Raw genomic sequence first — 11,477 nt, forward strand, 5'->3', positions numbered from 1 at the left:
TGCCGCATTTACACACAGTGTGTAGGTGTTCCTTTGTATCGCTGGTTTATTGTTGACCATACTGATCTATGCATAATACTTTCGTCCGAGATAACAACCGGATTTTTTTAAACGACGAATCACTCAGTTTTGTAGAGCGACGCTGATTGCCGAGTTCAGCGCATTTTCTTATACTAAATTGTAATCTAATGTCTAAAGGTGTAATAAAAAGCATTGGAATACTTATTTTCATTGAAAAGATTCTTTTATTTCATCTTATTCCTTGTGAAATTCTCTGTAAAATTCTCCAAAATGTATTGGATGTTACAAATAAGTATTTTTAAATATAATTGTTCTGTTTCACGTGTTTTTTGTTGTAAGGTTTTCATCTTTGAATATGTATTTTCCTCCTAAATCGAAGTGAGAGCCAAAAGCAGCTGCTAATAATAATAATAATTAACACTTGAGCTGTCAGTCATAAGCAAAGATCCTCGTGTGGTTTAATTTTCCTTTGAAGCATATTCAAGCTTTCCGGCAATTTAAAATGTTCATGGTACCTATGTGTATCATTCGGGATGAAAGGGTTAAATGGCAATCTGGTATCTCGTAATGTTGAGGATTTCACGTGTTCACGGAGTATGGAAAATAAGAATGTAATACGAAGGATTGAAATAATTATTTTAATTGAGTATAATTTAATAAATTGATTCCCTGAAACTTTTACTGTTCGAAGATTCTTTTATTTCGTCTTGTTTCTTATGGAATTTACTAAAACATATTGGACATCGCTAATAACTATTATAGAAATAATTGTCCTTTTCCGTGTATACTCTTAATTCAAATAGTAATCTGGCATCTCGTAATGCTGTGGACTTCACTCGTTTATGGTGTATGAAAAATAAAAATATAATGAAATGGATTGGAATACTTGTTTTAATTAGGTATAATTGTTTCTTTGTAACTTTCATTTTTGAAGGATACTTTTCTTCCATCCAGTTTCTTCTAGAAGCCTTCATGAAATTCACTGAAACGTGAAAATTAATTCGATAAAAACGGAGACATAAAAAAGCACACAAACAGTACTTGAAATAAAAGGTAATAATAATTAATGAGTAAAAAGTGATTGTTTCAAAAGAAGGAGCGCATTAAAGTAATTTATATCTCATTACGCATAGCGTATCTTTCTTTTATCTGAATGTTTCGTCATGAGGTGGCATGTTAATTATTGCGACATTATAATTCCGAATGAAAACAAATTTTTCAGAAAAGCTGTTTGTATTATGAATTATGAATTTCAGCTCGAATTAAACATACGTTTCTCATAAATATTTTAAGAGTGAAAGTTACTTTTCAGATTTTAATCTAGATAAATGAAACACGCTGCATCAGGATAATCTCTTATACCATAATTTTGCTGAAATGACAAATCGTCTTCTTGTAAAAGCGATGAAAGTCGATATTCTGTATATTCTCTTGTTGAATATTAATCTCGTGCCTCGTAAAGTTGTAGCATTCTTATCGTTTAATCATTTACTGGTCATTTATATTAACACGTTATACAGCAAGTCATGCATGAATAACATCGGTGTCCCCTTTTGTGCCACATTTGTATAATATAATGTAATAATAATAAATATAATATAATACATGAACGATTTATCATTCTACTGCGATTTCCATATAAAAATTAATAATTATTATTTTAGAAACAATTATGTCTGACTACCAATGGAATATAAATAAAATTCTCTTATTAAACAAGATATTAACCTATTAATTGTGAAATTTAGTTTAGAACACATTTCATTTCATATGCAATAAAATAAAACAATGAAGTGTATACTCGTCAAACGCAAGACGATTGCACCTAGAATATATTTTAACAGTAAATGTACCGGCACTTTATATACATCTATTTCCATTATGGTAACTGGTCAAATAACTGGTTATAAAATAAAGGCAATCAAGTTAAACGATAAATTTTTCTTAGTGAAAACAGAAACAAAAGGAAAGAAATTAAAACACTGATTGATCGAACAATATAAGAACTGGTATAAAGTTAAATGGACAAAAGAAAATGTAAAATTTTTATCCAAATTTAAAAAGCGGCCATGATTTATGAAAACAAAACACAGAAGAATTACAAGTTTCTTTGAAACAGTAAATAATTTATCGTTGCAAGGATTAGTACCGATCATTATATCAAATATATAGTAAGCTTTAAGATAACGTGTATAACTGTTAAACGAAGTTAACTGATTAAAAGTAACCGAATTGAAACAAGAATATACCACAGAAAATATTAACCCTTCGCGGACGAGCATTGTTTGAATTTGTAAAAACTCTTTCCACAAAAACACCGGAAACCCACCGAGCTCTTAACACTAAAACTACCGGACATGTCAAATTGACCCACTGCAGAATTTTTATTCTGCAAGTATTTCAATTGTAAAAGCGTTTTTGTGAAAGACTTTCCAATTAAATTTGTGTATTTCCACAAGTACGGGACTAGAAGGCCTTTCGAATCTCAAGAAACACAATTTTATAATTTTGATAGAAGACTGGAAATAAGTTACTGTAATTGCTCATAGTTTCAATGAGCTAATATTAGTTAATTGGGATAGCTCTAATGGAGTTATAATAAACGTTATTTAACTATATTGAATTTTTAACTCTAAAACTATCGAGTAGTTAAATTGACTTTTTGAAATTTCTCTATAGAAACTCGAAGAGTACGTCTGTTGAGACTAATTGATTTAAAATTCAGTTTCCGTGGCGCTAAATCAATTTCTTTAATAATTTCTCAGAGAAACATTTGTTATCTTTCCAATAATTTCAAAAAAGAAGATATCAGGATTGGAAGATTTTGTCCGGTCTGGCAGTTTTAGTGTTAAGGGCAGTCGAACCCTTGCACACGTTACGTACCTAAATGCACGGGAACATATAAAATGTAAAATGATACAGACTGTTCCAATATTAATGGCACAACCGAAACGAGGATGATATCTTCTACAAAAATAAGAAGGAATTGTATAATAAATTCACTGATATATGGCTTCGTTCATAAGAAAATTGGCATTGAAAATCTCTCTGATACGCATGAATTCGTGATTACCATGGGAAGAGTCGGTGGATAAGTAATAAACACAGGTTAACGAAGTCGTACTCGATTCCGCGTATGCCCAACGAGTATTCAAATTCGATGTCCTGGAAAATGAGAGCTCGTATAGAAAAAATTTCATTATGTAGCTCTGACTTCCTTTTGCACCGCTTCGTTCGCGATTGCCGGGACACCCTGTATAAAATTATGAAAATGAACGACAGGGAAATAAGTTAGTGCGCTCACCATTGAAAACGGGGGAACGATAAAATTCCCGATTGTTGTTATTAGCATGGAAATACCTGCGTAAATTTATTTCGATGATTTATCGAAGTCGTAGCGGATAGTTGCTAGACGCGTGTATAGGCGGTAAAAATAAAAATAAATTCCATTTGTATGATAAATGCGTAATGCGTTATTGATCCTGTGATATTTATACAGCATAAAATTTCCGGCTTCATTTCTGGTAGCAATATTCGCGGAAGATTAATATCATAGATTCGAAAGATAAAAATAAAATGGGATACGTTGTGGCAAGCATAGTGGTGTACGCGTTTTATGAGAAAATAAGGAAGAAATATTCCGCTTCGATATTAGTTTGTCAACATGCCTCCAGTAAATGATCGCTGGAAAATTGGAAATTGCATACCTATGACGATATCATAGTGAAACATGATACTACTTAATAGTGTTGTAACGTAAATAGTATTTTTATACGGGATGAATAAACAGTCAATGACTTCGTTTATTAATATGTACGTACAGCACAGTTACGATTGAATTCTGTGTTACTGAACTATTTGAAAATATTTTACAACTGTAAAATATAAAGAATAAAAAGGAATTGTTGTAATTACAATTAATGACAATAACTTTGTAATGGTTCATTTTGGGGATTCCTTACATTGGAGTGTTGTTATATAATACATTTGGTAAAAGAAGTTAGTAATTTAAATAAACGGTGACAATAATATCTAATGTTCATATAATTGAATAAGAATATCTCCAATATACAATAATAAAATAAATATACGTAAAGCACCGAAGAAACCGGATTATATAAATAATATCGTAAAGCAACAGTTACGTCGCGCAGAATAGGTAATAGAATTGTAATAATATTTCGAAAACAGTATTCGTGAAATAAGTGTCACCGTGTATATCACGATTATATTAATAACAAAATGAAAAGACGTTGAAATAGGTTTCTTATTAAACGTCAGCTTACCGGGGAATTAGTCTGAAATCTTTCTGAAACTCTATTTTTTCTTACTATCTGCACAGGGTGTCCAACTTTTATCTATAAATACAGTTATTTCTGGAAATATTCATTATTTATGAAATGTCTCAAATTCAATTGTTTCTGTTTTGATAAAACAGATAGTGATAACATACTACCTTCTCAAGGCAAAAAAATTGCATTTTAGATATGTCAAACAACGAATACTTCCAGAGATAATTGCATTTATAGATTAAAATGAGGCACCCTTATATATTTCGTTAAAATTTATATGAAACTATGGCTAGCAAGAGTCTAGCTTAACCTCATTTTATTTAAATTTTAATTTGCGCCACTTTCAAAGTAAATTACTCATATACCGTATTCAAAATGGAACGATAATATTTTTTTTATTTCCAAAGATTTAAGAACAATTTCACGTTATTCTCATTGAAATATTCCACATTAAAATTTGTACTCCGTGTTGTGCCCAACGCACAGCTGCGTGGTCTAACAGAGAAGGATTCTGTTATCAATGCTCTTATCATCTCTACGTCTTATCGTGTATTGTTTAATACGGTAAGCCTCATTATCTCGTTATTATGTCGGGAAGAGAACGAACGAATGAAGTTGACACGGCTCACTTTTTATTGTCACGCATATTCTACCGCTGTTAGCTCGCTATACCCGTTGTAATTTGAGGAAACGCCAACCTAGATACAAACGATAAGATGTTTTTATCGCGCTGGCTGTTCTCGTCCTCAACGACGAGTAATACAATATTTGTTCATGGAAAATATAAACAGCTGCATTTGTACATATTTTATATTAAATTACACGCATAAATTCGTTCAGTGCATTGTTTATTAGTAAATATACATATAGCATAGTATATATTATTATAATTCTAAATTAAGTTAGAAACAAGAAATTTTCATGTATTCAAGAAAATTATTGAACTTCAATAAAAAAAGTGTAATAATATCATACATCAGATTGTTATAAACTACTTGTACTATTAAATCTGTATCAATGTAAAAACAAAGAATATTTGTTACTTTTATAAAATATGTGCTACGTTTACGTAATTATCTGTACGTAATTAAAATTTAGTAATAACACGCAGAAACGTATTAATTGGAATATAATATAAAAATAACACTGCGTTTGTTAAATGAAATACAATTATATCGTTACTTTTACTTTCTATTGTTTAATATTTTCAAATGAAAATATATCTTACAAAAATAGTTACAAAAATTAGGAAGTCTAATACGGTTTAGAAATCCGTGATACCGCGCTTAACCCATTAGAATGAGGAGATCTCCCCCTTTACCCTTGGCAATTGTCATTTATTTTGTTTATTTTTTCTTTTGTTATTTAGCATGTCTTAAACCCAACTTTTCTGCAAATTATCAAATATCTTTCTCGTTTGTATAAAATACAGTTTTTCATGAAATCTGCTAAATGAGTTCAATTAAAATTAATAGAATTAATATATATTATTATTATTAGAGTATCTCATATATTTAACAATATATAACAATATAGTTATAATCTTTTTCAAGCAGTTGCCTAAGTGTTAAAATACGGCTAAATTGCAACTTTCAGTCAATTGTGAACGTCTACACAAATTTTACACAGCTGCAGTAATTTAAACCGTACAACGTTGTTCATATCAATTTTGTTTAGTCTGGGTTCTACAGCAACGGCTTTGGTATATGTTGAATCTGATTCTTTGCGTATACTTTTCGCGTCTGAACTTTTAAATCATAATTATACAATACTGCAAGATTACTTAATTACATTGAGAATTCAAATTTAATACGCTAAAATTAAGATCTGTTAACAAGATTATCAACTGTTCTGCTTACTTTGCCATAAATTATCCAACGACCGGAGAATAAAAAGCATTTGAAGCGAACGTATACTCGATGTCTTCGAAAACAACATCTGGACATTCTATTTTTTAGAAACTCGACGTGACAAACAGAGTTCAGTGAAGAGAATTGCAGTATAGACATGTGAATGTACAGTACGTTCAGTCGTCTCTGTTTCCGTCGCATATTCTTCGACGCTAAAACTACCACCTTTTAATAACATTAATATGTAATTATTCTAAAAATGGTAACAATAGATTTTTCTAATTTATTTATATATTCCGTATAGTATTCAAGTGAAACGATCTAGGTAACGAAAAACAAACGATTTAAAGAATTTAAAAAATCGAGATCCTATTGTATTAGTAAATTTCATAAATTAGTGCACAATAATTCTTAGCTTTCCAATTTTTGTTCAATTAACATTAGATCAACCTTGTGTTCAACATGATTAATAAGTAATTCGTATAAAAATTGTAACAATAGATTCCATAATTTCTTCATATGTTTATTATAGTACCGAAATGAAACTATTTGTTTTTCAAATCATTTAGGATATTAAATACTATAAAAATATTAATAGTTATAGTATAAGAAAACTGAAATCCGTCATTTTGCCGGGTGCGGTAATTCTAGTGTTAACCGTCAATAACACGTGATGTATGTAAACTCTTTCCCGACTTCCGGGGCGCGCTCTTTAAATCTTAGTCAGTTAAATAAACGGACACGTAGACGAGGACTTATTTACGAGAATCGCGTAACAACACAAAGCGTAAGTTCATATACATTACTGGCGTTTGTAATTTGCAATACATTTGCATAAGCAACTCATATTTCCTCGAAGGTTTTTTTCTCAACACTTAAAATTGTTGAAAATCATCTGCCACCACTTACAGATGCAACGTTTTCACAACACTGTGTACGATCTCATCTTGTTCGCAACATGTTGCGTAAATCTTTTCTTTAACCAAATCGATTAAAACTATAATTTAAACAAGAAGTTAAGACCCTTAGAGACAGAAATTTTACTATGAACTAACTGGTTGATTATTTGAAATTATATTTAAGTATCGTACAGGTGGTGGTATTCCATAGTTAAAGTTTATTTTATTTATTTTTTCTACGATAATCCTACGTAAGCGTTGCGAGTAGCTAAGATGTTATGGCATAAATATAATTACAGATAATATTATATATTACTTATGGGTTATTAATACTTATATTACTAATTACTCGCTAATCCATATATTATTATATATTAATAATATACATTATTACTATTAATATAGTATTTAATATATTTAATAGTACATAATAATATTCAATATTTAAAACAATATTTTAATTACTCACTTACCTCGACTCAATCGAAGAAAACGAAAGGCCTAAGTAACATTTTATTCTAGAAACTATATTACTAATTACTTACTAATTCATAGATTATTATATATTAACAATATTCATATATATATATATATATATATAAAACTACTATTATTATCTAATATCTAATACATTTACCAGTATATAACAATATTCAATATGCAAAACAATATTTTTAATGATTCACTTACCTTAACTCAATGAAAAGAACACTGCAAAAGAGTTTCTCAAATTTTCTCTCCTCGACGCCAGTGTAAATCGTATAATTCAACCCGCTAGGTGCTGTTTTATTCGAATGGGCAGAGAACGAAAGGCTTAAGTAATATTTTATTCTTGAAACGTGAGCATATTCCATTTATAATTAATGAGGTGTTCTGAGCAATCATAAATGCTTTCAGAGTATCCGAGAAAAAAGCGTCGCTGCTTACTTAAACGTCGATCGTTACTTAATTTTTACAACGCACCAGGTTCTCGATCGTCATTAAAAGTATCAGGACGGGGGCGATGGCGGGGGGGAGAGCGGGAACCGTTTTACACGCATGTGTTTCATTAACAGAGTTTATGAAAACACACCTTGTCCTTGTCGAGTGCAACACACCCGCCTCTGGCTTCGTCCTCGTCGCGCGCGCCACGTCAGCTTTTTGTTTCTTTTTTTCTTCTCTAAAAAAGTCAGATACACTTCAATGTTACACAAAGAAGCGAATCATGATAAACGGTAAAAAGAAATGCTGCTCACCTCGCGATTGTATCTGATAAGTTCGCTTTAATTCGTTCCATTGTTATCTGCTTTACAATAATCGGTCAATATTAATCTACATTGATTACAGTATTCTCATCCGGTTCGTTCAACTTAACATTAAAACTACCGAATAATTGGAGTGATTTATTTTTAATCTTTTACACTAGGTTCGGGAACGTTTATTGTATAGTTTGTTCTATAGTTTGTAGGGAAAATTGATGTTCATTCGTTCAGATCTTCGTAATTAGGGATTTAAGAATAGGCTATTAGGGTACGTATTCGTGTAATTGTACAAATCAGAATGGACGTGAATGTTTATCAAATAACATTTATTAAATTGAATGTGTGTCAAATTGACGCGTTCCGTGAACCTGGTGTTAATCAAAATTAGAACAATACGTTTCTTGGGATTTGAAGGGTATCATAGTCCTGTATCTGAACAAATATACTTAATTGAGAATCTTTCGCACAAACGCCTTCATAATTTAAATACTTGCAAATTGAAGATTTCGAAGTGAGTCAATTTGACCTGTCCGGTAGTTTTAGTGTTAGAGTTGACGCCTGACTGTGCAGTTGTTTAACATTGAAGACAGTTTAGAAATATTTCTAACTGGACTACGGATTTTTATGGAAATTTAAACAGAAAATAGTTTTCCTCAGCGAATGTTATGAAAAGCGCTCCACTTTAAATATTTTATATATTTTTTCGTATTGTGTGCATCCTGTGCAATTTTCAAAACTCACAAGTTTCACATAAACATAGAAAAATTCCAAGTTTACTTATAACTTTGGAAGAAATATTGTTTTTTCTATGTTTCTAGTTGAAAACTTTTGTTTACGACTTACAATAAAACAATTTCATGTGTTGTTACTTGTGTGTTTATGAGGAAATATTTTTGGAAACTGTCTTTTGTAATTATTTTTTAGTTAGAATATAAATCATTTTTGTAAAGTATGTTGAAGTATCAAGAATTTTAAGTTGAAACCGAATTCGTTCTTTAGAATGCTGTATTGTAAGTCTTAACAGTTGATAAAATAGAAAGTTTTCGTTTCAGGTTACATTTGTGGAAACAGAAAAAAAAAAATTTGTAATATTCGTGATGTTTAATAGCAGGCACAAACCAACATTCATGAAAGTGGCTGATTTCAGCATTTCTTTTTACAATGTCTGAAATCATGGAAGAGTTCGTTTAAAAAATTACTTTAAGTTAAAAGTTAAAAAATTACTGTAAGTTAAAAGTTAAAAAATTACTTTGTATTTGTAACACCACACTCACGTTTTCGATAATCTAGATACATAATTAAAGCACACTATGTATATATGAATGGTTTCTTACATTACACTTCGTTTTGGCACACAAAGATCACTAAATGAACTTAGAACATACGCGTAAGCGTAATATATCAAAAGAAAAAAAAATGATAACTACCGTTCATGCGTTTAATTCAAGGAAATAGATATCTTATTTATCAAATATGATGTAAAATGAAGTAAAAGGCGAAAACACGCACTCGATACCAAATAAACAGATATCAATGTACAATCCATTCGTACATTTTTATCTTCCTCTTTATCCACCTCGAATGGTACTCGTGTGTAACATATTATTTTTTCGCAATCATTCACCTTAGGGAAATTAACAACATCTTGAAAACATGCTGATAAACGTTGGAGAACGAAGGAAGCTGACGCAAAGCTTGTTTACGAGACAAGATACTTGCTGATGTTATCTAAATCATACTATTAAGTGTGACTTTTCTGTAATTTTCTTTAAATACATGAAATATTAATCTACATCATGTTATTAAAATATTTTTTTCACGTGCACGTATGTATTCTATGAGAACAATAAATAACAATTGCTTTAAATATATGAAATGATAAATTATAAGTGATTAAAATAATAGATAATTATTAATTATATAATTATAAAATTTATTATATTTTTCATAAAATTATGGAATATTTTTAAAAACTACGATATTTATTATTAATATTTTATTTTGTATATTATCACTTTCAAAAATAATTCATTCAGATTTTTGTTTCTTTTTTAAATAAAAGAAATATAAAGATTCGTGTTGTTTATGTAATGACTTAATAATTACTTTCCTTTATATACCTGTATAATTAGTGTTACATATGTTCTATATTTTATATACAAGAAAAATGTAGTTACTAATACCTGAAAAGGGAATGTGACATTAAACAATAAATAAAAAGACTTTCCTATATAATTTTGTTTCCCCGGATAATCAAGATTCAAATAATCAAGACCCTAGTTAGCCAAGACTGCGGATAATTAAAATCCATCGTAATTTTTCTTATTCAAGGATAGTAACATTTATTTTTCGCTATGGTTTGTTTTACAGGTTCACTCTTGCTGTTTTTATGTGTGCAGATAATACAGCAATTTGGTGAACGTAAATATTTTTATAGAATATAATAAATATAAAGAATTTGCAAAACAAGAAAGCTAAAAGAATTGCTTGTCAAAAGATTTGAATTTAACAGTATTTCTTAACAGTTTGAGATAATACCTATAGCATGGACCACTTATCAATAGTTTCAGTTATCGTGTATTATGTCAAACCAGCTGATTTTATGAAAGAGTTTTTCTTCTTACGAAACAGAGTATATTTAAACCTGATTGATCGCAAAAGAAAATTCTTCACTGCTCATTCTTTGATTCGTCAATACGAACAAAATATTTTGTAAATGTAAATAAAAAACATATAAATCTACTCTATATTTAATTGATTATTTAAAAAATAATTATTTAACGAACATATAAGAAACAATGCTTAAAAAGAATGTATATGATACATTATATGGAGACCAATTTTACTGATACAATATTCGCAGTAATATGAATGTAACAATATTTAATATTTATTTGCTTCGCTACATATCGTTAGTTAGTGCCATGCACATAATATCACTATAGTAATTTATTCAAGAACATTTGAAAAGCACTCAAATGATATAATAAAGAACTGCAACAAAAATTGTTAAAACGGATAAATATTAAAATAAAAATATAGAACACTTTTAGAATATTTTATAATAATAATAATAATATTATCATACTGATAAAATAAATAAAAACAAATAAATACAAAATTTTACTGTAATAATAATATTATCATAATAATACAATGAAATATTTCACAACA

The 11,477-nt window shown here is 29.4% G+C and overlaps 1 long non-coding RNA gene across 4 annotated transcripts; it reads right to left on the reverse strand.

The window, feature by feature from the left end:
* Positions 1 to 828: 828 nt before the first annotated feature.
* Positions 829 to 9,654, reverse strand: LOC143174550 (uncharacterized). 4 transcript variants are annotated; one of them, XR_012998686.1, is made up of 5 exons: positions 9,578 to 9,650; positions 8,135 to 8,221; positions 7,753 to 7,843; positions 961 to 1,003; positions 829 to 851 (listed from the first exon to the last, which is right to left on the reverse strand). It is a non-coding gene; the product is annotated as an uncharacterized LOC143174550 (long non-coding RNA). The 4 variants fall into 4 exon arrangements; XR_012998688.1 differs by lacking the exons at positions 829 to 851; positions 961 to 1,003 and adding an exon at positions 8,298 to 8,344 and having other exon boundaries at positions 7,775 to 7,843; positions 8,026 to 8,221; positions 9,578 to 9,654; XR_012998687.1 differs by lacking the exons at positions 829 to 851; positions 961 to 1,003; positions 7,753 to 7,843 and adding an exon at positions 8,298 to 8,344 and having other exon boundaries at positions 7,852 to 8,221; positions 9,578 to 9,654.
* Positions 9,655 to 11,477: the final 1,823 nt, after the last annotated feature.

Source organism: Nomia melanderi, chromosome 1 (genome assembly GCF_051020985.1).
Source record: "Nomia melanderi isolate GNS246 chromosome 1, iyNomMela1, whole genome shotgun sequence".
NCBI classification, from domain to species: Eukaryota; Metazoa; Arthropoda; class Insecta; order Hymenoptera; family Halictidae; genus Nomia; species Nomia melanderi.